Source organism: Belonocnema kinseyi, chromosome 10 (genome assembly GCF_010883055.1).
Source record: "Belonocnema kinseyi isolate 2016_QV_RU_SX_M_011 chromosome 10, B_treatae_v1, whole genome shotgun sequence".
In the NCBI taxonomy this organism is placed as follows: Eukaryota; Metazoa; Arthropoda; class Insecta; order Hymenoptera; family Cynipidae; genus Belonocnema; species Belonocnema kinseyi.
Genome location: NC_046666.1, coordinates 14,358,822 through 14,383,557, shown reverse-complemented (window position 1 = coordinate 14,383,557; position 24,736 = coordinate 14,358,822).

The following is a 24,736-nucleotide window of genomic DNA, read 5'->3' as shown; positions in this document are numbered from 1 at the left end:
GGGCGCATACTTTGAATAAAATATTTGTTATCATTCTCTTGAAATAAATGTGTTTTTTTCTTGAAAAAATACCGGTTTCATATGTATACACCTGGTAGAATTGCAATACGCAAAGCAAAGCCTGAAAGCTGGACCAACTTTTGCAGTGATATCGAGAAAGGAGCAGAGGCGGCCAGACTGGACAAGCTGCTTTTTCGAAATCCGCATGCTATTCTCGGGATCCTAAAATTGCTCGGCGCGGTAAACTCAGAGTCAGAAGGGGATACTTTGGCTCTCCTGATAAAGGCAGGGTCAGGTGGGCCCTAAACTTCTTTAATCCTTACAAGTCGCCCAGCCCGGATAGTATATTTCCAGTCCTTTTACAAAGAGTTGGTGAGATCATCATTGGACCTTTGGTGAGACTTGCTAGGGATAGTCTGACGTTGGTTTATGTTGCGGTGGCATAAAAGGGTGCGAGAGAAGTCTTTATTCCGAAGGCAGGCATCTTCCCTACCAAAAAACGGTGGAAAGACACGTTGACAGATATTTTTGCGATAAGGTCGTGTCAAGTAGTCCTCTTCATAAGTAACAACACGCCTATTGGGCTGGTCATTCGATTGAGACGGCGCTGAGCACTGCAGTTACCCTAATTGAAGGACAACTAAAGCAGAAAGAGAAGCGATTGGAACCTTCATGGAAATGGAAGGAGCCTTCAACTACATCTCTGGTGAGGTGATCAGGACGGCCATAATCACACACGGGTTGCCTAGAGCAGTCGTGGAATGGACCTGCCACATGTTGGCCAATAGGAATCTAACCACGACCAAGGATGCCACTACTTTATGTGGAACGGTTGACTGGGGATGTCCGCAGGGGGGTATTCTATCACCATTGCTGTGGTGCAATGGTAGTGGATGAATAGCTTCATCTACTCACGAGTCAAGGTCTCCACGTTATAGGCTATGCGGACGATATACTGGTTATCGTGCGCGGTCATCATCTGAATGCGATCTTCGGAGTAACGCAGCGAGTACTAAGAATAGTTGATTCATGGTGTAAGAGGACTGGACTATCAGTCAATCCAAGTGAGATGAATGCAGTTGTGTTCACCAGAAGGTACAAGTGGGGAACCACGGGTACATTGAAAGGGGGTGGAGGGACGAAAAATCGAAATCAAAGGGCAAGCCAAATATAATAATAATAATTAGTGTGTCAGTTAGTTAGACACTCGGACTTCACCTCAGAGGTCCAGGGTTTGATCCCTGAGACGGTACCTCTACAATTTTTTCAATGTACCTTTATCGAGGTTCTGGTAGTTCGGAACCCACCTTAAGCTGTATGCCCCCTATCGTGTACTCGACTACAACCCAGTTCTTCAATGATGGGGTAAAAACCAGGCTTTGTCCAATATGTATAGACAAACTGCTCTCATCAGATCACTTGATTGCATTATAAAAATGCGTCCGTGACTGATGATATATCCCGGGACAGCCCCGTGCAAAATGATCAAATAGAAATCCAACTCTAACCAAAAATGCCTTCGACATGTTAAGCAGTATAAGCCTGTGACAACATTTTAACACAGAAATGTTTTTCAAGGAGCCTCTGTGGCTAAGTTGGTTAGATACTCGAACTTCACCTCAGAGGTCCGGGGTTCGATCCCTGAGCCACTACCTCTAGACATTTTTTAATGTACCTTTACCGAGGTTCTGGTGGTTCGGAACCCACCTTAAGCTGTAGTTCCCCCTATCGTTTACTTGACTGCAACCCAGTTCACCAATGATGGGGTAAAAACCAGGCTTTGTCCAATATGTCTGAGCAGACTGCACTCATCAGATCACTTGATTGGGTTATAAAAATGCATCCGTGACTGATGATATATACCGGGACAGCCCCGTGCCAAATGATTAAATAAAAATCCAACTTTAACCAAAAATGCCTTCGACATATTGGGCAGTATAAGCCTGTGTCCACATTTTATCACATAAATGTTTTTATAATAATAATAAGGATAATAACTGTTCCAGGGGGAGGGGATTCAATGAATATAGGATTATCTGCGAACCTTCCAAGAGGAGGCGGGAGGGGCCCATGTTAGGATGAAAAACGTTGATTTGTTTAGAGCAAACCAATACTAGTGATTGATATCCTTCCTAGAGAAGGAAAACCAAAATGAAAGTCACTTATGAGGGTTGTTTTGACAAATCAACACTACTTTATGATTGACGAAAAATCTGAATAAAGTTAATGATAACGGAAAAGTGTTGACTTGTTTTGAGTGAGCGAATATCCGAATCTGGGACCCTTTAGGAGAAGGAAACCCAATATGGAAGTTGCTAATATGGATCACTTTCATAAATTTAGAATCATGTAGGATTTTCGGGAAACCAGAATACAGTTCACAATAGAGAAAAAAGTTTTGAGTTGTTTTAATTGAATCAATATCAGACAATGGAATCCTTATAGGAGAACGCAACCCAATATGATAGTCGCTCATATAGATCACCTTGGTAAATCTAGACTTTATTATGATTTTTAAGCAACCTGGTTAAAGTTAATTATTAGTGATTAGGATTATAAAGTTAGAAGTATCGAGTTTTTTTAATGAATCATAATCAGAAACTGGGATCCTTTTTTCCCTAGAGGCACCGGTCCCACGACTCTCCGGAGATGAACAACTCCCTTGCTAGGCTAGTGTTCACCGTATGGACCGTCAGGGCTCTTCTAGTGAGCGAGGCGGATCGAACCCACAAGCTGACGGACTTGGTCCAAAGCCTACGAAGTATTAACTTGTTTTGAGCGAATCAATATCAGAAACTGGTATCATTACAGGAGAAGGGTACCCAAAATGAAAATTGCTGATATGGATCACTTTGTTAAATAAGGAGGTCTTTAGGGTTTTCGGGGAATCTGAATGAGTAAATAAGAGAAAAAAAAGTATTGATTGTTTCGAGTAAATCAATATTCAAAACGAGGATCCTGTCAGGAGAAGGGAACCCAATATGAGAGCTGCTGATGTGGATCACTTGGCAAGTAAACGCTTATTTTTAGTTAATGTTTTAGAGCGAATCTACGTAATTTGGTTTATAAACGCTTACGAGGCCTATTTCGCTTGGCTAAAGTAGGTGGGCCACAGCTATCCTAGTAATTTGTTTGTCGATGTTTGTTGTTTAATCCCCTAAAAAGGATAAAGAGAAGGCGAAGGACAAAAGAGCGCCTTATTCTTTGTTCTGTATTTAAATTATTTTTTTAACGAGGAAACCAAGGCGGAAGCTCATGTAGCGTATTCTAGCTAATTGTAAGATTCTTGTATCACTAATACTGATGTTTTTAAATTTCACGGAAAGCAGCTCGCCCTACGGCGTAGGACGTGAACTACCTATGGAAGCAGTATTAGTGTACGTAGACACTTCGCAGCGGAGGTTGAATACAGCGTGAAACGCAAGGGTTAATGACTCGTTCGAAACTGAGCTCTCGCGATTGGCGAATCGATGGGTTCATCGATGGGATGACAAGCAGTCGCTTATAAGAGGGGGGGGGCGGAATAACTGAGTAGAGATTTCGAATTCTCGACTGCAACTAGATGCTCGCTGCTCAACGACGGAACGTGTACTGAATTTTCGTGCTCAGCGACTTGACTGTTCTCTGCGACAGGTCTAACTCCCCCGGTGCGCTCGTAGCGCCGCGCGTAGAGCTGCAAGGTGCCAATGTCACTGGAGCGAACTATTTAAAATAGCGAACACTGTGACAACGGCGCAAGAAAAAGAAAGAAAGTTGAAGAATTTAAAATATAATATTAATAGAGTATTGCTAAGCATTAGTAAGTATTAGCACAATGACTTAATACGTAAAACTAGTGACAATATTCTATATATGATAATAAGAAATAAAAATCGGAATTTAGACGTGAAAAGGGAAGTTCCAAAATATTTAAAAGAAGAAATATAAATACAAGTTGAATTTGTATAATTAAAGTTTGCAAATGTCATTTTCAAAATAAAATTTTAAATAACAATACATGCTAAACATTAAAATTTATTGATCAAACAAAATTAATAAATTCAACAGGAACCCGAAGAAAATTGCAGAATAATATTACTATTCATAAATTTGAAACTGAAATAAAAAATTGAGTTCTCAAAACCAACGACATAAAGATAAAAACATTTTTTATATGCCTGCCTAGCGGGGAATATCTCGCAGATTTCAATTAAATAATCCGAAATCTAAAGTACTATTCATAACAAAAAAAAAACAAAATTGTATAGGACTTCTTAGAGACTGCAATTGAAATTTTTTTATGTTACGTTGTTTAGTTTAGCTCGATTTGATCCGTTTATTTTTATTTTTAGTTGTCGTTTTTACGGACAAACCCACGGATGAACAGACTGACGCCAACGCCAAAACCTGATTTTCGGCTTCAGATAATCTCAAAATGTGGAGAACCGTTGAAAAATAAGGTGATAAATTTCGTAAAATTCTAATACTTACCTAATCATAAACTAAAAGAATGTAATAAATTATAAAAATTTTTTTTTTTAGTGAACGTTTATCATTTTTTCGTATCTTTTATGTTTTATATTGTTGCTCATGAGTAAAACCAAAGCTACGCATCTTATTAAAAAGTGATTACTAAAAAAGTTGTAGATCTTTTTTAGGTGCACAATTTTTGCTAATTTAGATTTTTCGTAGGTTGTTTCGTTTTTCAAAAATCGATTTTTTTACTTTTCAATGTTATTTTTTACCATTAAAACAAAAACTACGCAATCTATAAAAAAGGGTTTGAAAAATTGCAGCTCTTTTTTAGCTAAACAACTTTTGTCATTTCATTTTTTTTTTCTAAGTTTTGTCACGCTTCGCTGAACACCTAATATTTTTATTTCTAATTTAGTTTTTTACGAATAGATTGTTGAACCTTAAATCCATAAGACAAATATTCACTACGCAAATTTAATTTTTCTAATAAAATTATGAATTTTAAGCAAAAAATTGATTTCCCGCGAGACTGATGCATTTTTGCCCAACTAAAATGAAATTTCAGATCCAGAAAATTATTTCTGTGCCATAAAAGGAGAATCTTCACCTCAAAAAGATCAATCTTAAAAATAGACCTTTTTACCAAACAGATAAAATTTTGATTAAACAGATGAATTTTCAACTAATTATATAAATCTTGAACAAAAACATAATTTCTTAACAAACTGATTTAACTAAATCTTTTAATCAAAATAATTTAAAACTCTAGCAAAGAAGACTAAATTTTATCCAAAAAGTCGCATTTAAAAAAAATTACACTTCTGCGAAAAGAAATGAATTTTTTCGTCAAAAAGATAAATTTTGAAAAACCTAGTTGAGTTTTCAGTGTAAAAAGACTCCAATCAACTTTTCACTATCAAAATATGAACCTTCGGAAATACAAATTTTTTTAACTGAAAAGGTTGATTTGTAAGAAATTAGTTACACTCTCTGCCAAATAGTTGGAAATTATCCATGAATTATGACATTTGTACTAAATGGGAGGACTCTTAATACAAAACGGCCAATTTTCTTTTTAAAGCTGAATTTTCAATCAAATAGTTGTATCTTTATCCATGATAGATTAATTGTATCTTTAAACAGATGAATTTTTAATTAAAGAAAACAGAAAAATAGTGGATTCTTCATCCAAAAAGGATTTTAGGTCTCTTTTTAACCCTAAAATATTAAGTTTGAATACAAAGTACATTTTCTACGAAATACTTCGATTTTCAACAAAGCAGCAGAATTTTCAATTGAAAAGTATGATTTTTCAAGAAAATTGTCGAATTTTCAACCAAACAGTTGCATTGTTCTCCAAGAAAGCTGTAATTTCTGCTAAAGCAGGTGATTTTTAAATTCAAAAATTCAAGCTTTCGAAAACGATTTGGATTTTTGAAAAAAAAAGTTGCATTTTATTTATGAAAGATGAAATTTCTTTTTAAACAAATAAATTGTAGAAAAAAACCTTAAAAAATAGTTCAATTTTCATCTCAAGAAATTTAGAGTTCTCTTTTTAGCACCAAAAACAAAAGGTGAACAATAAGTTAATTTTTTATCAAATAGTCGAATCTTCAACCAAGAAGTATAACTTTTTAACAGATTTGTTAAATTTGCAAACAAAAAGTTAATTTATTGTCCAAGAAAAATAAAAATTCTACTAAAACAGGTGATCTTCCATACCAAAAACGCAATCTAGAAAAAAACAATTCAAATTTTCATCCAAAAAGATTTCGATTAAATTTTCAACAGCAAAATACGAATTTTAAAAAAAAGTACATTTTTTAGGATAGTTGAATTTTCGACAAAATAGTTACATTATTATTCAAGAAAGATCCAATATTTCTTTCAGAAAAGATAAAACTATAATTTGAAAAGAAAAATTTTCAGAGAAAATATTTTTCATCTAAAAAAAGTTGACTTATCGCTAAAAAATATAGATTTAAAAAAAAGGCTAATGTTCTACGAAAAGAGTTAAATTTTCAACCCAAAAAGACGAATTTTTACAAAACATTTGCAACAGTTTGTCATTGTCAATAGTTTGAATTTGTCATACAGAATATATAATTCTATTAAATATGGAATATTCCTTCTACTGACGTTGCCAAATTGTTTTTCTTGAATCTGACTCTTATCAAATGTAAATATATTAAAAGGACATGTTTTTCGCCTTTAGGCTGAGAGATAACGACCCTAGGATAGATAATATTAATAAGTCAAGCACTAGAATATTCTCTGGATACCATATTTGTCGAATTCTTTATTAAAACCTTATGCAGTGTTTCCTTCAAGTCGACAAGATGAAGACTGTCTACATTCTGGGTTTAGCCCTGGTGTCCAACCTTAATTCTATTGGTGAATATAAAATATTATATGTTAACAATTATAACTGAATCTTTTTTCAATATTACGCAAATTAGAGTTTTGCGATTTAATATGCTGAAGCAATCCTTAGAGGATACCAGATGTGCACGATAAAGTTGGGACGTGAACAGATGGTACCATTCTTGCACCAAATATCGTACAGGATCCGATCAGGGGTCGTGCTTAAATTACGTAACGGATTATAGGCCCTTCTGGGAGAAGGGCGATTTCGCTGGCCCCACCACTCACGCAAATGTAACTTTTTTTGGCCAAATATTAAGTGCAGAATTTGGTTAAATTTGTAGAACCAAAGTTAGAATTTGTGAATTACTGCAAGTATCTGATTTCTCAGAAAAACACTTGCGGGGCAAGTGAAACGTTTCGTTGGCCACGACATTAACAAAAATAAACTTCGTATGGGTGTATAATTTTCGCCTTAATTTGTTTAAATTTTTGCAACAAACTTCAAACCCTAAAACCCACCTTCTATTGGTCAAACGTCATAACGGCTCCAGAGAAACGTACTGCTGGGCACGACATCCAAAATCAACTTTATATGGGTGAATTATTTTCCTGCTAATTTCTCCAAATTTTTGCGAAAATCTTCAACCCCTAGAAACCACCCCCAATTAGGAAAACGTCATATCGGATCCAGCGAAACGTACCGCTGGTCCCGACATGATCCAAAATTAACTTTATGTTAGTGCATTATTTTCTTCTTAATTTGTTCAAATTTGTACAATCAACTTCAACCCCTCAAAAGGACCCTCTGTACGAAAAACACCATGGCGGGGACAGAGAAATGTTTCGCTGGCCCAGACATTATCGAAAATTCACTTTATTTCGGTGTATTATTTTCTTTTTGGTTTGTTCCAATTTGTGCATCAAATTTCAACCACTTAAAACTACCTCATATGCGGTTAACACCATTGCGGGACCAGTGAAAAGTTTTACTGGCTCTGTCATGTTGTTTTTTGCACAGGGGATATTTTTTAGGGGTTCAAGTTGGTTGCACAAATTTGAACAAAATAATACGAAAATAATGCACACATATAAAGTAGAATTTGCACAATTTCGGGACCACCGGTACCTTTTGTTGACACCGCCATCGTGTTTACCTCACAGGGGGTGTTTTTTTAAGGTTGAAGTTGGTTGCACAATTGTAAACAAATTAAGAGGAAAATAATACACCTATTGTAAGTTAATTTTTGATAATGTCGGGACCAGCAAAACGTTTCGATGGCCCGCCATGGTGTTTCCCGCACAGTGGGTAGTTTTTAGGGGTTGAAATTGATTAAACAAATTTGAACAAATTAAAACGAATATTATGCACCCATGTAAAGTTGATTTTGGATAATGCCGGGGACAGCGAAACGTTTCGCTGGACCCGCCAGTGTTTAACTGAGAAATTAGGTACTTTCGGTGATAAACAAATTATAATTTTGGTTTCATAAATTTGAACAAATTCTGCACTAAATATTTAGCTGAAAAAAGTGAAATTTGCGTGGGTGGTGGGGCCAACGAAATGGTCCTTCACTTAGACACCACCACCGCATATAACAGACCATAGCAAACTACCCCCCCCCCCCCCCCCCCCCCCCCCCCCCTCTTACTGTGCGTAATTTTGTATCTCCAGAAATATTTTGCTTGTTATTGTTAGTATAATTAGGCAGTGTCCGATAACTTCATTTTCAAAATTCCCTCATTTTTTGTTGACTAATTTCTCATTCAACTTGATCAATAGCATTCAAATACTAGCATATTGATCTCGTAATACTTTTAATTTCGAATCTTTAATAAACGTAATAAACCCTATTTCAGATATCAATTCAAAATTGTCAGATTTATTAAATTATTTCAAACAAAAAATCCGTTTTCCACTTTAATGAATAACCTTTCAACAAAATACTTGACTTTAGAAGAAGGAATGAATAGCTAAGTTGCTGTCTTATTGTCAGTAAACTAGTTCATCAGAAGGTCCACAATAAATCCAGATTCAACTATAACGTCATTTTTTATTTAATTGTTTTAAATATTTTGTGTGAACAAATACATCATAAGTAACTTTGCTTGCTACCCCTGGGCTTTTAAAAATAAAAAATAGTTTTAAACTTTATAAATGGCTTATTGATCTGAATTTATGAGAATTTTTCGTCTCTAAAAGCAGTTATACTCCTAAGAAGTAAAATGTTAAATATATTACTCAGTTTTGATGAAATATTTAACCAGTTTTTTTTCCCAAAACTGACTCTTATCGGATGTAAATAGCTCAGAAGGACAAGCGTCAAGATAGACCATAAAAGATAAAGAAACACTAAAATTATATTATATACATTTTAAATATGTACTTCATCTGAAATTTCAGGAATCTTTTTAAGCTTTACGGAAATATAAATTTTTACGATATGATATGAATGTAGCAATATTGGATTGGCGCAACTGTGGATTTATCAGTGAATACAAAATATAGACTTAACACAGTATATATATAAATAATTAAAAATTGATATCAAGAGAGGGTAGCAACTTGAACGGAAAACCACGATTGACCGGAAAATGACGAGAAATTTTGTTTCTTGAACCGGGAGTTTTCTTCTGGTTGTACCAATATTCCCGTTTTCATTATTTTAATCATTTCTTTTTTTTTATTTAGAAAAGTGATTCCTACTACATTCACAGTTGCAGGGCCCATCTGTGTGTTTATTCTTTTATGGATTTATTTATTTACGGCTTATTGATTTTAGATGTTTCAAATTTTCTCAGTTTACCCTAATTAAATTATAATTTATTACAATTCAAGGGTACTTACTTTGTTGAAGTTAGTTAGCAGTTGTTCTCATGCATTCAAAGATTTTATATTGAAATGAAAAATTAAAAATAAATTTAAAAAACTCAATATTAATAATTAATTATTGATTATTAATTACTAATTATTACTTGTTAATTTATATTATTTATTTAAAACTTATACTCCAGTCAACCCGGTTATACATCATAGCCATGGACTAAGTCAAGTTACTGATGAGATTAGGGTGTTATAAGTAAATGCAATACGATGTTTGAAACCTCCTGCGATAATGTTGTAGTCAAGAAAGTTTCTTACAATGCGACAGGTGTTTCTTAAAACCTCCTTCAGAGCTGCTGCACATATCCTTCCGACTGCTAAATGTTTAAGATGTTTAGTGCATCTTGCGTGCACATTGCCTGTAGCCTAAATCACACTGGGATGTATAGATGCATGATTTACATTCATCCATATGGTATTTATTTTGTTTCTTAACTCGCTTGATAAGCAATGTCGATATTGTAGACTCTTCCAACTTACCTCTCGCATCACAATGTCAGGTCGATCGGCCGGGATGTAGTGATCCGTTTGGATAGTAACATCCTAATATAAGATGTAATCTTCACTTTCTATAACGGACACTGGAATGTATCTTCAAAAAAGCATCCATCCTTTTAATAGTCCTAGGTTTGGGGCAAGTTGTTGACGTATAATGCCTGCTACTGCTATATCCATGTGGATATCATTGAAAAACCGCTTTGTGACATCGATCACTTGCTGCAGTTTCTGGGCTGAAGTAGCGTACAGCTTTAGGTCATCCATCTACAGGAGATGTGTCACTTGATGACCATTCTCATTATCATGCATTCCGAACCGATGAGACATGCTGTTTAGTTTTTTGCTCAATGGACTCAACGCTAAAGAGAGCCATTGTGCGCTAAAGGAGTCTCCTTGAAATACACCCGTCGTAAAGCGTATTGATCTAGTTATCCTTGGTTATCCATGATAAAAATACTAGATTCTTTCACTTCAGAGCCTCGTTTCATGGCTTAGAGAGTCAATAATGCGTGGGCAGGTTTTATAAAGTTTTAAGACTTCAAGCAAATACTCATGCGGCACGGAAGGAAGTGCTTACTTGTAGTTAATGAATGCCATGTGCAATTTCCTTTGATGCGTACGAGCTTAAGTCATAGCAACAGCGTAGATTGTGACTAGAACTTTACAGCCTCGCGAGTGCTTACAACATCCTTTTTGTTCTTCTGTAAGAATGCCATTCTCGTCGCAATAAGAATAGACCTTATCTGCAATGATAGCTGTAAGACATTTATAGATTGTTGAAAGACAGGCAATTGGTCGACAGTCAGATGGATTTTGAGTGTCTGCTTTTTGGTCACATATACGTAGTAGCCTGGTGCCTAAAGCCTGGAATCAAATCTGGGTTTTTAATGATCTTCTAAAAACACTTTGCCGACGCTAGATGCACACACGTCAGGTACTTGTACCAGAAGTTGTGCACCATATTTGGACCTGTAACTTTCCAATTACTTGCCCTTTTCAAGACCGCTGAAACATCTAATGCTGTGATGTCTGTCAGTTGCAGTTCCGGGCTGTTGCTTACTCTTGCTTTCTCCAGTTTGATCTACGCAGTATCCAAATTGCATCTGTTCATTTTTTGCCAAACAGTCGACCAGTAGTTAGTCATATCCTCCAATTGAGGGACTTTGGTTTGTTGCGCGTTATTTGGCTTTACTCACAGTTCACGGTAGAACCTTCTTTCATCTGCCAGAAAGTTTCGATTTTGCTGCCTTCGTGCTTAACTTTTCTTGTACCGGCCCAGTTAATCGATCCAATTTGCACCTTACTTTCGTGACATTCATGTCCAACCGGATCTTCCATGGTGGATCTCGATCCCTTGCTTGGGCAAAAACTGCATTTCCAGTAAAGCATGACCAAAATTCCTTTTAAAATTCTGTAGTTTTTCTCGGATTTGCCTATCCACATTATCTATAATAATATCCGGATGTGGTTCTAATGAATCCCGTACATGATGTTCTTTATCCCTAGTACCTATGCCTTGAGCATCAATAAAGTCTTTGTTGTCCACATCTTGCAAAGCGAGTTTATCAATAGGAAGCTGCTGTTCTCTCCTTATACTTTGCCCACATTTCTCTTCCAAAAAGTAAAAGCGCATAACATCTCTGTTCATATTGTATGTCCATTTTTGTTACTTTTCAGTTGCTGAACCTCTGCTTCTGCCTCTAGTTGTATAAGGCTATCCACCTCTAGAGGATGTCGTGGTGTTGAATCATCAATAGGTTGCGAAAGAATAACAATTGCTCCTGCCTGACCGTTTTACGCGGCTTCTTCTAACTGATGTTCATGGCCGTCGTTTTTCCACGACAAATTAACCTGTTGTTCAATCTCCATTCCGCGATGTTCTTTCAAGTGTAGATTAGTCATGATGTAATTCACCTTAGCGATAAGATCTCTTAATGCCAATTTCTGTTCATCAGGATACGTTGCAGCAAATTTCGTTCTTCAATTGTATATCTTTTTCCATTTTCGTGTCAAACTTCGCACTTCGTAATAGAGACGCACCAATTCCTCTTTCCTTTTCTTATGCCAATTAATGCTCTCCCACTGTATTTCTGTCTAGGTGGTTGGCTGCAAATAGCAAACGCTAGCCAAAGCATCCTCGGCAGGCACATTTGATGTTCTACTGCTTGTCGTTTGTCGAAGATGTACTGGCTGTCCAGCTGTTTGATTAGTGTGATCTGTCTGACCATCTTGCGGCAAACCATTGCCACCGTCCCGCATGCTGTGGCCTTTAGCTCCAGGGGCACCCTTACGATCCTCAAAAAGCGACACGCGTTTCAATATCTTTAATACACTCTTCATTATTATTTGGGTTTTGGTGTTCTGCTTGGTTTCTCTTCTCTTCGTAATTAGCCTATTTGGCATGTGAAAGCCTGTCAGCAGCAATGCTGCTGCCAACATAGTCGTTAAAGTCAGAAGAGAAAAGCTGAAGCCCTACTGCGATATCAACGCGATAATTATCATTATGAATTGTTATTATTATTAATTATTATTATTATTAATTATCATTGTCAGTTATTACGTTTAACTATGATTTAATGCACTTGAATTAACCTACAAAATTAAAAAAATTTACCGTGGAAATCGGATGAATGGCCGCTCGCTATTTATTAATTAAAAAGAGAGCTTATCATATCATTAGGAGAATAAAACATTCCTTTTGTTTAATTTTGTACATTTTTAAATATATCATTACTTTATGAGAAACAGATTTTTTTTCATCGTAAGAAAAACCCTTTGCAAAATTTTTGTCTGTGAGATTTTTCTTTTTGACTCAAGTTTGATAATCGACTTGATGATATTTCAAACAAACAGAAACATTCAATTTATCCTAACTTATAACAGGAAATTAAAAAAAAATCATTATCGTTTTTTTTTTATAAAAGTGAGTTCCTAAAAAGAAATCTAAATTTACTTTAAAAAAGAATTTTTCACAGTTTGACATTTTGACTTCTTCCAAGTGAGAATTCTTTAGAATTTAAAAGTTCCTTCTTTCAAAGTTGTTCTCGGCGAAGTCACCTCTTTTAGTTAAAAATTCAACGAATTGGTTAAAAGTTAAACACGTTTGTTAAAAATTAATTTTTGGATCGATGATTCATCATTTTCATTTAAAATTACTCTCTGGTGGAAAGTATGACCACTGTGTGAAAATTCATTTTTTCAACATAAAATGTAACTATTACAGAAGAAAACTAATCCGTTTGGCTCAAAATCTGTTTTATTTTTCAGATAACGATTATTATTTTTAGTTTCAAGTTCGCCAGTTTGCAATTTAATCTTGATGCTTAAACATTGCTTTTTCGTCAAAAATTCAAGTATATAATTGAAATAACTATCACTATAGCTAAAAATAAATCTTTGACATTGGAAATATTAATGCTTGGTTAAAACTTAAACTCTCTTGTTAAAAATTAATTTTGTTGTTGAAATATTCATAACTTTAATTAAAAATTTATTTCTTGGGTTTAAATACAAGCTATTTTAATTTAAAAAATTCTTTTTGTACGAAAAGAATTTTTTTTAGCAAATGTAACTATTTTATTGAACATCTTTTTTACTAAAAGTGTAACTACAGTGAAACCCTTCAATAGTTCTCCCTTTTATAGCGATTCCGAGAATTGACATTGCGCCGCAGGTAGGTTTAACTCCTTCCTATTCTTTTTTTTTATTTATTTCATCTTTTCAATAGGATCAATAGTATCAATTTATGGTTGTTCTGTGAATTTCGTCTTTAGATTCCTGTTATTATTTTCATTTATTCTCTGCATTCATGTTTTTAAGAAACTAAAATCCTGATTCTCTGAGTTAAAAATTTTGATTTGTTTGAACAGTTACACAAAACCCTAAAGTTTTAAAACGTTACAAGCAATTAACAATTGCATAATATACGTTACAGGAAAAGTATATAATCCATTTAAAATGGAGCTAGATGCAGCTGCTCTCTGTTTTCAGCATAGATCTTAAGATCATCCATGGAAAATACATGAATGACCTTGTACTTTCGATCTGCAGGTTTGCCGCACAAGTACCCGTCGGAACGGCGCACTGCTAGAGATAGTGGCAATAATGTAAGGCAAAAGAGGAGTGGGCTCATGGTGTCGCCCTGAAAGACACCTCTCTGAAAGGTGACCTTGTTAGTTGTCACCCGATTGTTGCCAGATGAGATAGTAAATCTGGTTTTTCAAAGCGGCATCAATCTCTCTATGCACCCAACTATTTGCGGATGAACCTTTAAGATTTCCGAAAGACAGATGATAAGTCTATGGGATGTAGAATCGAAAGCTTTCCGATAATCAATCCAGGCCATCGATAGGTCACGCTGGTAGAATGCTGCATCTTTGCTGACACATCTATCGATGAGCAGCTTCTCCCGACATCCGTCTACGCCTTTCTTTGAGCCTCGTTGTTCATACATTTCTTGCCACAAAGGTTCAATTGCCCGAACAATCCTATTATTTAGGATAGCTGTGAATATCTTATAAAGCGTGTTCAGACAAGTTATTGGCCTGTAGTTGTTTGGGTCAGCTAAGTTGCCTATTTTCGGCAGGAGTATTGTGCGCCCTTCCACGAACCACTCTGGAATCGGCTCTTCTGACTTCAAAAATGAGGTGAAAATACGGGCCAAATGCTGATGGGTTGAAGAAAACTTCTTCCACCAGAAGGTTTTGATACAATCTGGTCCCGGTGCGGAATAGTTCTTCATCCCTCTTGATACTTTTTTCACCTTCTCGGTAGTGATGGGTGTGCATTCTTTATCAGGTGTTATGAGGGCAACACATAACTCCTTGAAGCTATTTATATTTTCTGAGTCTTTGTCCAGTCTATGCTGAACATCGTAGCCTTCTCTCCAAAATACTTCGACCTCCTCTGGTTTGGGTGGGTGTTCGACAGTAACTGGAGGGTGATAACCCGTGTGATAACGGGTCCGGATTTTGCGCGCGAACTTTCGAACCTTGGCGGTAAAATTCCTGCCAGATGTGATGTAGTCAATCACACATTGAATGCGGAACGCGTACTGTCTTGCCCAGCCTATCCTTATGGCAAGTTGATGCTCTCGCTGCATTATACACACAATAATTGATAGCCCAGAGATCGGATTCTCCGGAAAAATGTCCACGAAGCTCGTCATCCATTTTAGCTAGATCTTTAGGCTTGAGAGAAATCTTAGTGTTGATGTTTCTCCGGGTCGTAATGGATCGCTCTTCATTTATTGGATGCCTGCCCGCGGTTGGTCTTAGTATCGCCTCTCTTTCTCTATTGCCGGCTTGTTCTAGCAGTGGTAAAGTAGGCGTTCCGCTTACATAGCCCCTTTTACGGAGTAATTCAGCATGGTTTCGCAGACGTTGCTGCGAAAAGTGCCATAGCACCGGGTGTTTCTCGCACCACAGAGCATGCAGCCGTGCCATATAACCCCCTTCAGGGGCCACACTTGCATCGTAGCACTCTAGCAAAACGTGATTCAGTCGCTCCGTCCACCCAAAGGTCGCGAGATCCCGCTCCCCCAGCTCCAGATTGGTCGGCATTGTTGGCCGACCGATTTTCGGGAGCCCTGCGCGTTCTGTTGTTTTGAACCGCACTTACCACAACTATGTTTGGTGTTGTCATTGTTGTTCCCACGAGAAGCTAGGGAAAGGGGTTCGTCCATGCTTGTAGAGCCCCACATGCAAGGATAAGGCTGCGTACTCTGAGAGGTCGCCCGATATCCCTGAGTCACCGTTCTAGACACCTCACCCAGGTGCCATCCAGCTTTCGGCACGGTTTTCACACCTCAGCTTCGAGGTTAATTCCTTCGGGACCACTCCTGGACAATTGTCCGCGACTGCCTATTTATTTTAGGAACCATATTCAGCAGAAACCCTTGGTACAGGGACCCTCTATCCGCAACCCGAGGACGCGTTCGGTGGCTTTCTCATAGGCCCTTCGGTTTGATTCTAGAGGAATCAAAACCGAACCGAATGGGAGTTCGTGCCAATGCTGGTTCGTGACAAACTCCGCACAAAAACAATTCAAAAATAATATTTAAAATCAATACTTAGCTGTCAAGAGTCACTGGGGAAACGATCTTAGGATAGCGAATCAAATAATACTAAGGACATTATTGCCAAACTCGGGAAAATTCCATATTCGAATTGATTATTTTTGTTTAATGGCTAACAACCCGTGTTACATTTTCCTGTGTTCGTGAATAAACTGGGTGGAATAGCACCCATAAGAAATGAAATAATAATAGTAATAATATATATTGCTGGTTCATATACTATACATGTGACATATATAATTAATAAAAAATATCCATTGCGCATTGTTTGGATTTTCTAACTCAACTTGATAATTAACTAATAATTTACGCTTAATAATTAATAACTAACTCTGTGTTTCTTGTTCTAGATTTGAGTTTACAATCTGATCCCTTGCGCAAAATTGACCTCGGTCCTAGTTCTTCTAAAGGCGGACCATCTTGTTCTGGCAGACGTTCTCCAGGTACAACTCTTTCTCTTGACATTCTTCATTCTTCTCCCACGTCTTTTCCTGCTGCCTCACCTTCTCCTCCTACCGTTGTTCATCTTGGCGAACCTTCTTCTGCCGTCAGTTCCTCCCACAGACGTTGTCCAGATACCACTTAAGGATATCCAGCACTCTTTATGCAAATTCGATTGAGACTGACGTATTCATAGTGAAAACATTTTCAGATTTCTCATTGACTAGCTCTGTAATATTTTGAACTCTTTTATATTGAATGCGCATGTTCATAAATTATGCACTAATAGCTGGGTGTGTTCACTCTCGTAATGTAAAATAAAGTGCAAGTTTTATTTTTCACTATTATTCAATTTTATTTACCCTAAGAAAAGCAATGAAAATGTTTCTTTTTTATATTTGAAGAATATTCCTTTCTTCTTTTTCAAATATGCGGCACTAATTTTCAAGTTTACACTCCCAAAAAAGCAAAGCAGTAGTTGTAATAAGGAGTTAGTATGCAGGTACGATAACGTCCAAAATACTTAAAAGTTTCTTAAGAGTGACTCTCATAAAATTTAAGTATTTTGGAAGGACAGATTTGCCGCAATTCAGCTAAGAGATAACGAAGATAGCATGGATGATATCAGTATGTAAAAAACTAGAATATTCAATAGAAACATTATCAGTCAAAATCTTCATTATATTTATTAGCGTTCCCTTTAAGTTGACAAGGTAAAGATTGTCTAGATTCTGGGTTTATCTTTAGCGTCTATCCTCAGTTATATTGGTGAATATGTTAATATAAAATCTATCTATTATTTCAAGTAAATCTTTTTTTGTATCGCACAAATTAGAGTTTTGCGAATAAATCTGCTAAATCGATCTTCAGAGGAGTCCAGATATGCACTTCAAAGTTAAGACAAGGGCAGATGGTACCCTTCTTGCTTCAAAGATCGTACATGATCCGATGAGTAACAGGAGAGAAGTGGATGTTTACCGGCGACGCAAGAAGATTTTTCAAGTTAAAATAGGAGAAATTTATGGTTGTTATCCGAATTCGGTCTTTGGATTCTAAATGGTATGTAAATATACTTAAATTAATTGTGATAAGAACACATACAGTAAATACTATTGTGCACTTTAAGAAAAGTGTAATCCTGTGTTCCTTATTGCAGATTTGAGTTTACATTAAAATATATCGCGCAACAGCGACTTTAGTCTGGATACTCCTAGAAGCGGACGCTTATTTTCTGGCAGACGTTCTTCAGATACGACTCTTTCTCATCGAATTCCTTATTATTCTTTAACATCTTTTTCTCCTGTCGAACCTTTTTCTTGCCCCGTTTTTCATCGTGGCAGTCCTTCCTTTGTACTACCTTCCAAAATATATCTCCAAATCTCTACTAAACAGTCCTGCCAAACAGTCCTGAACGGTAGCGGTGCTCAGAAGATGAAGACGCGCAATCCGCGTCACTCAAGCAGCAGCCAAGACAACGAGGCTGCACGTGGAGCAACTCCTTAGTCTCATCTTATGTGCAAAAGGAAAAACGGCTCCCTGCAACGCCCTGGTGATAGTTGTCGTTGCATTGGCATATCCTGAGATCTGCCTTGCTCTTTAGAATCTGAACAGGCTGAGGTAGGAACTCTCTGAAGAGATTGACGCGTTAACCCGTGAGGGACGCGGTCTCAGGTTCAACGACATCTTCATCCGGTGGGGGCCATCGTGATTTAGGCCGCGGGTGTTTGGTCGAGAGAGTAGTTGGCAGAGAGGACTTCTATTTTTACGCTTAAAGAGAGACTAAACCTAAAGCTCAGGGGGATGGAATGTATGCAAGTGTACCGCAGCGTGACCGTTGTGATTTACGGAAAACCCGAGAGTCCAGCGACCGTTTTGGGGCGCCTGAGCTTCCAAAACCCGAATCTGAGGACGGATTCATGGAAGGTATACTCCGAAGGGTAGGTTTCCAGACAGAAGGGGAGTTGTTGGATACTGTTAGTCGGACTTCCTGAATCCGCAATTAGAGCTCTTACGCCTCTGTACAACCGTCCCTATTTTGGGGCAGGTAGGGTTACCTTCGGGGTGACCCAACAGGGCTCCTCAGGGGGACCACAGGTGTCCGGGCACAAGTAGCGCTTTCCTTCTCACTTGAGGAGACGAAACGAGACGCCACTCTGTAGAGTCCTTCGTGACTCTGAGCTCGAGTTAAATAGTCGCAAAATAAGTCAGAAATGTCTGGATAATTGAATCGAATTAATAATTGATTTATTGAAACCTAGAAAAATAAAGAATGAGGGAAACCATACAAGGAGCGAGGAAGTTGCCAGATAGGCCCACTTACTTTTTGTGTATGGTTTATATTAATAATTTCTCACAGTACAACGACGTGCGCTGGAATAGTAGGCACACGCCGTTGATATTTGTTCATTGCTGACCACGGACAAGTTCATGGCCTGTTTTCATTTAAATTAAATTCAGTGTTTCGTTGTCGGTATTTAATTGGAGCTTTTAGTTACAATCTAACTAACAGGGTCTTTCACCCCCTATTAAACTATTACGTCGTTGTAATTTACATGAATCATAATGGAAAGTTAAATAAAATGCCCTCGAGTAAGCCAGAAATCTAGTACTGTTTTGGAACTTGGGTTCCCCCTGATCCAATTTGCGAGCCTGGAATGACTGTAACATTAAAACTTGAATAAAAGCAAAATGAAGCGCTTTAATGATTGTGTTAACCTAACCGTTCTTTCGTGCGCTACTCCTCACTCACAGCACTCTAACAGAGCGAGCCAAGCATTGAGTTAATATGTCAATTCATTGGAAATTTTGATAGTTTTCAGAATACTTCTACCAGATATGTATCTGGTATCTGTCCCCAACGTAGTAGGTTCTTCGCCGAAAAAATCAATTTTGAAATTATGATTATATATTAGTCATTTTTCATTTTTATCGATACATATTTTTCCATAGGCAGTTACAGGAATAAAATGTTAAAGTTATATATAAACATTTGAAGTAGAAAATCCATTGTGTTATCAATGTTTGGCACTTAGATCAGATGTTAGTGGTTTGGACACCTGTAAAAATTTTCGAATTAGATCAGATAGTGATCATTGCTGATTTTAATAAACTGGGTTGGAAAAGTAAAAAAACATGATAAGAAACATCATAATGAAACTTAATTGAATTTCTGAATTAAAGCCGACATCAAATACCCATTATATTAAATTTTTTTGATGAAATGTGATAATTAGAAATATTATTTGATACAATGTACGTGTACACGACTTCGCAAGAAAATCGAGTAACTGTAGCATGAGGTTGTTCAGACAAATAGAAGATGGATTTAAAAAGCGATGAAATTATATAATATTTTCACTCAATTGTTGAGTCTATTTCATATAAACAAATACAACAGAAATTAGTTTGATATCTACCCATCGGCCTTCGAAGATTACAAAATAGTTCGAAACCTAATAAATAGCTTATTAATTTCTAATTTATGGCATTTTTTGTCATTAAATGAAGCTCTTATCAATACATCTATTAAAGAAGGAATTTGCTCCTAATTGCAGTAAAACTCAAGTTTTCATTACTTTAATGATTTTGGACAATTTGGAAAGGTGATTTCTACTTTACCTACAGTCGCAGGGCACGCAAGTGTGTTGATTATGTGACGGATTTATTTACTAATTTACATTTTATGGATATTATGGTTTTCAAATCATTTCAATTCACTCTAGTTAGCTAGTTTTAATACGGACGAGAAGCCCCTTTGGAGCTCCTCTGGCGCTCAAGTTATAAAGCCTATTGTGCAACGCCCTTAAATATCTGCTTTCAGAAATTAGTTTTATAAAATGGGCCCAAGAGTTTCCTGCCTGAGCCTTTCGGATGCCAGACATTGGAATAACACCTGCAGAGATGTTTCTGCATCCCAGACATATTTCCTCCAATTTTTCGTGGAAATATATGCCATGTTTTGCATATGTTAGTTCAAGTGTTTTTGCCCAGTAAGCACTTGAACCGTTATCCTTACATCTTTCTTTAAGAAACCCAGTATTTTCCATGGCTCTTTTCATTCTGTACATATAGCCCAGGATGAATTTTGCCGGTCGGTAGCACTGGGTTTTCTCCCAGTATTTCCGGTGCTTGGAACGGATCCAGATTTTTATGGTAAGACCGATGCAACGAGAGGCTAGTCTCAGCACCAGTTTCGGTCCCATGTTCTCTTGCTGCGCGTGCTGCCCTCTGATTAGCGGGGAGGCCAAAGCACCTCATCCCTCATATATTTCTCGACCAGCTTCTTCAATGTTTTCAAGGAAAACGACGTTGGGTCGGTATATAATATGTGGCAGCAGTGTACCCCTCTTTCATAGGTTTGGAAATTAAGGCAACTCTACCGTCCTTCTATGCTGACGGCACGTGTTTTAAATAAATGCTTGCCATCGATGATTTCGTTAGTCTAGGAAGACTTAAATACATGCTTCGTTTTAAGGCATGGAATACACGCGATCGTTCCTAAAAGATTTGAAGGGGCAGAAAAACCCGTCGTCCTACTACACCTATTTGCTGTCTGCGACCTTGGTAACAAAATTGCATTTGGCCTTCTCCAACTCTTAGTCCTAGATTTTCTCGTCTCGATCGGTTCGCATTTACTGAAAACGTGAAAATTGAACTTCCTATAGGTGGTTTAGGGTTAGTTCTTAATTTTCGGCATGCTCGCCATTTTCGAGCCTTATCAGCCCGAGGCGAGCCTTCGAGTTTTTCTTTAGGATCTTTTAAAGCCTCGCTGTTTCTGGAATGTCTTTCGATTCCTCACAAAAACCTCTCTAATCTTCCTGTTAACACTTTCTTATATTTTTATTGTACTAAAATTGGTCTGTCTTACAGTTATCCCAGTCTGAAGGCAATTTAGTTCAGGTAGCCTGCTGCCAGGTCTTGCTATAAATTCGTATTTGGATATCTCCTTAAAGAAATTAAGTATCTTCGATTTATTTACTACAGCAATCCGGACTGGCATTTCCAACTTGAAATGTACACTTTTCCATCCGATAAACAAATAGTTGTTCTCTTGATCACGACATAAATCGAGATGTGTCATTTAGATGACAAGACACCACTTATATATACATTTGAAATTATTTACACAAAAATGTCGGTCCGTAGGCATACCGCACTTTTATCTAGAGGCCACTGAAATCAAAGTTCGAAACATGGACAACTTTTATATCCTGTGCTTTTAAAGCGAAGCGTTTGTCACTGAGAAGTCTCGGTTTGCCGCGTTGGAAGCGTTTAGAGAACTCTTTTAGGAATTCTTAAAACTCTTAGAAATCAAAGAGAAACTTTTGCTTAACGTGAAAAATTTAAACCACAGATTCAATTCATCTGAACGCTGCCGAGCTTAGCTCAGTCTGATTTCTCCTGGAAAGTCCCGTTCAGGAGATATTTTGGTAATCTCGGCACTCTCGTCAATCTCATAAAAATCTTATCATTATCTTTGCTCATTCAATCGAGACTGCCGCAATTTATAGTTATAAGATTTTTATATTTCTCAGTGAGTAGACCCTCGTTTAGAAGTCCTTTGGTTTATGATTCTTTGACTTGAATGAAGAAAGTTACATTGTCTCGCTCTTGGCGATCAATTTAACAGTGCGCAAAATTGGAGATTGTACTATTTCAAACTCCATTACATTGAATAAACGTGTTTATAATTTCTGTAATTCGGAGTGGGAAGGATTAATTTCAAAATAAAGTGTAGATTTTATTTGTTATCTTTATTTAATTTAATTTACCCGAAGAAATGTATCTAAAAAAATTTTTTTAGCTACTTAAATAATACTCTTTTTCAAACTTTTTCAAATGCAAGGCACTTATTCTTAAGCGGGCACATTCAAAGAATCAAAGTATCAGTTGTAATCAATCTTTAGTCTGTAGGTACGATAACTTTCAAAATACTTATTGGATTAGATGGTGTTTTCTTGTAGTTCACCAGGGCTTAGAAAAGCTAGGTTTTTTCACTAACACTTTAAGATATATGCTTGTGATAGTACCCACCAAACATTCTTATAAAAAATCAAAAGTTAAAACTTTTAGCCACATCCTATCTCAAAATAATTGTTATCAAATTTGTAGAACCTTTATGAGTGAACAAATTTCCTTATCTAAAATAGGCAAAATGATAGTGCTCCCCCTGCCCGCGGAGCGGCAGTAAAATAACTGTATTTCTAATATCACAAGCGGCAAGTGAAATTATAGTGAGGAGAAAGAAGAGAGTTTAAAGTAAAAAAGTTGATATAAAAGATCCAAGGCACATAATGTACTTTCTATTAATTTTGATCGTACCTTGTTTCATTTAAAAAAAAAAGACTTTTTATTTTTAATATTATTCTTTAGAATTAAAAAAACTGCACATTTCAACTAACAATTGATTAATAATGAATTCATAGATATTTTTTACAAAACAATGCTCTCTTTTCCATTACTTTTTTTCAATCGTGTGTTGTTTACTAAAAAGATGTTATTTCTTTTATTTTCATTCATTTATTTTTCGAATTCTGTAAATTCCATGTCTCTGGTAATTTTAATTTTTTAAAAAAAGATGTAATGATAAATTGTTCGTCTTTTTTAGCACTACAAATATCCGCTAAGTTAAATCTAAGTAGTCTTTTGCAGGTTATCGTGCCTCCGCAATAAACTTCTTTAAATATAGTTTTTTTCCTGATTCAGTGGGTCTCAAAACGTGGAGATATGATGAAGACTGATTAAATCGAGTAAAGGGTTTTTTAAAAGGTACGCTACAAAAGTAGACCGATAGTGACAGCAAACGACGCAATTTTTTTTCCCGCTCTTTTAAAATTTCTCTTCAGTAAGGTTTGCCATTTCATCATGGAAAGATATACGATCTAACAGCGAGTCGAAATTATTAAAATTTACTACCGAAATTCGGAGTCATGGTCGTCATAATCGTCCTGCCAGATAAATAATTGAGTGTCTAGTGGAAAAATTTCAATCCACAGGTACAGTGCAAAATGTTTCCATGCCAGTGAGTCAAAGAAGTGCCCGTAGTGTCAAGAATATTGCTGCCGCTAGTGTATCAATTGAGGAAGCCCCCAATCAGTTTCTCTCACGTCGTTCTTAATCGTTGGGCTTATATGTGACGTCGCTGTGGCGTATTATGCGAAAAGATCTTGGCCTATATCCTTGCAAGATCAAATTGACGCAAGAACTGAAGCCGCTTGACCACCAGAAGCAACGTATGTTCGTGAATTGGGCTGAGAAAAAACTTGAAAATGATCCGGGTTTTAATCGAAAAATCATCTTCAGCGATGAGGCTCATTTCTGGCTGAATGGCTTCGTCAATAAGCAAAATAAGCTTCATTGGTCAGGCAGAAATCCACACGAACTTCATGAGTCAACATTACATCCCGAAAAAATTACGGTTTGGTGCGGTTTATGGGCCGGCGGCGTCATTGGGCCGTACTTCTTCCGTGATGATCAAGACCGGCACGTTACTGTGAATGGGAATCGCTTCCGCTCAATGATAACCGAATATTTTTGGCCCAAATTGAATGGAATGATATGGACTTGGACAATATGTGGTATCAACAGGACGGCGCCACAAGCCACACAGCGAATGTCACAATCGATTTATTGAAAACCAAGTTTGGTGAGCGTGTTATCTTAGAAATAGCCGCCTCGGTCGTGCGATTTGTCGCCGTTAGACTATTTCCTGTGGGGCTACGTCAAGTCTATGGTCTATGCCAACAAGCCAGCGACGATTGATGAACTTCGTACGAATATTGAACGTGAAATTGCAGCTGTATCGGCCGAATTATGCTTGAAAACCGTCGAAAATTGGGTTCAGGGTCTGGACTTCTGCAAGTGTGCCCATGGTGGCCATGCAAAAAAAATCGAGTTTCATACATAATGGCATCGAATATACTTTCACATGAATGAAGAATTTCATTTATATCCAAAACCGTTTTGGTTTTATTTAAAATAACTTTTGTAGCGCTCTTATTGAAAAACCCTTTATTACC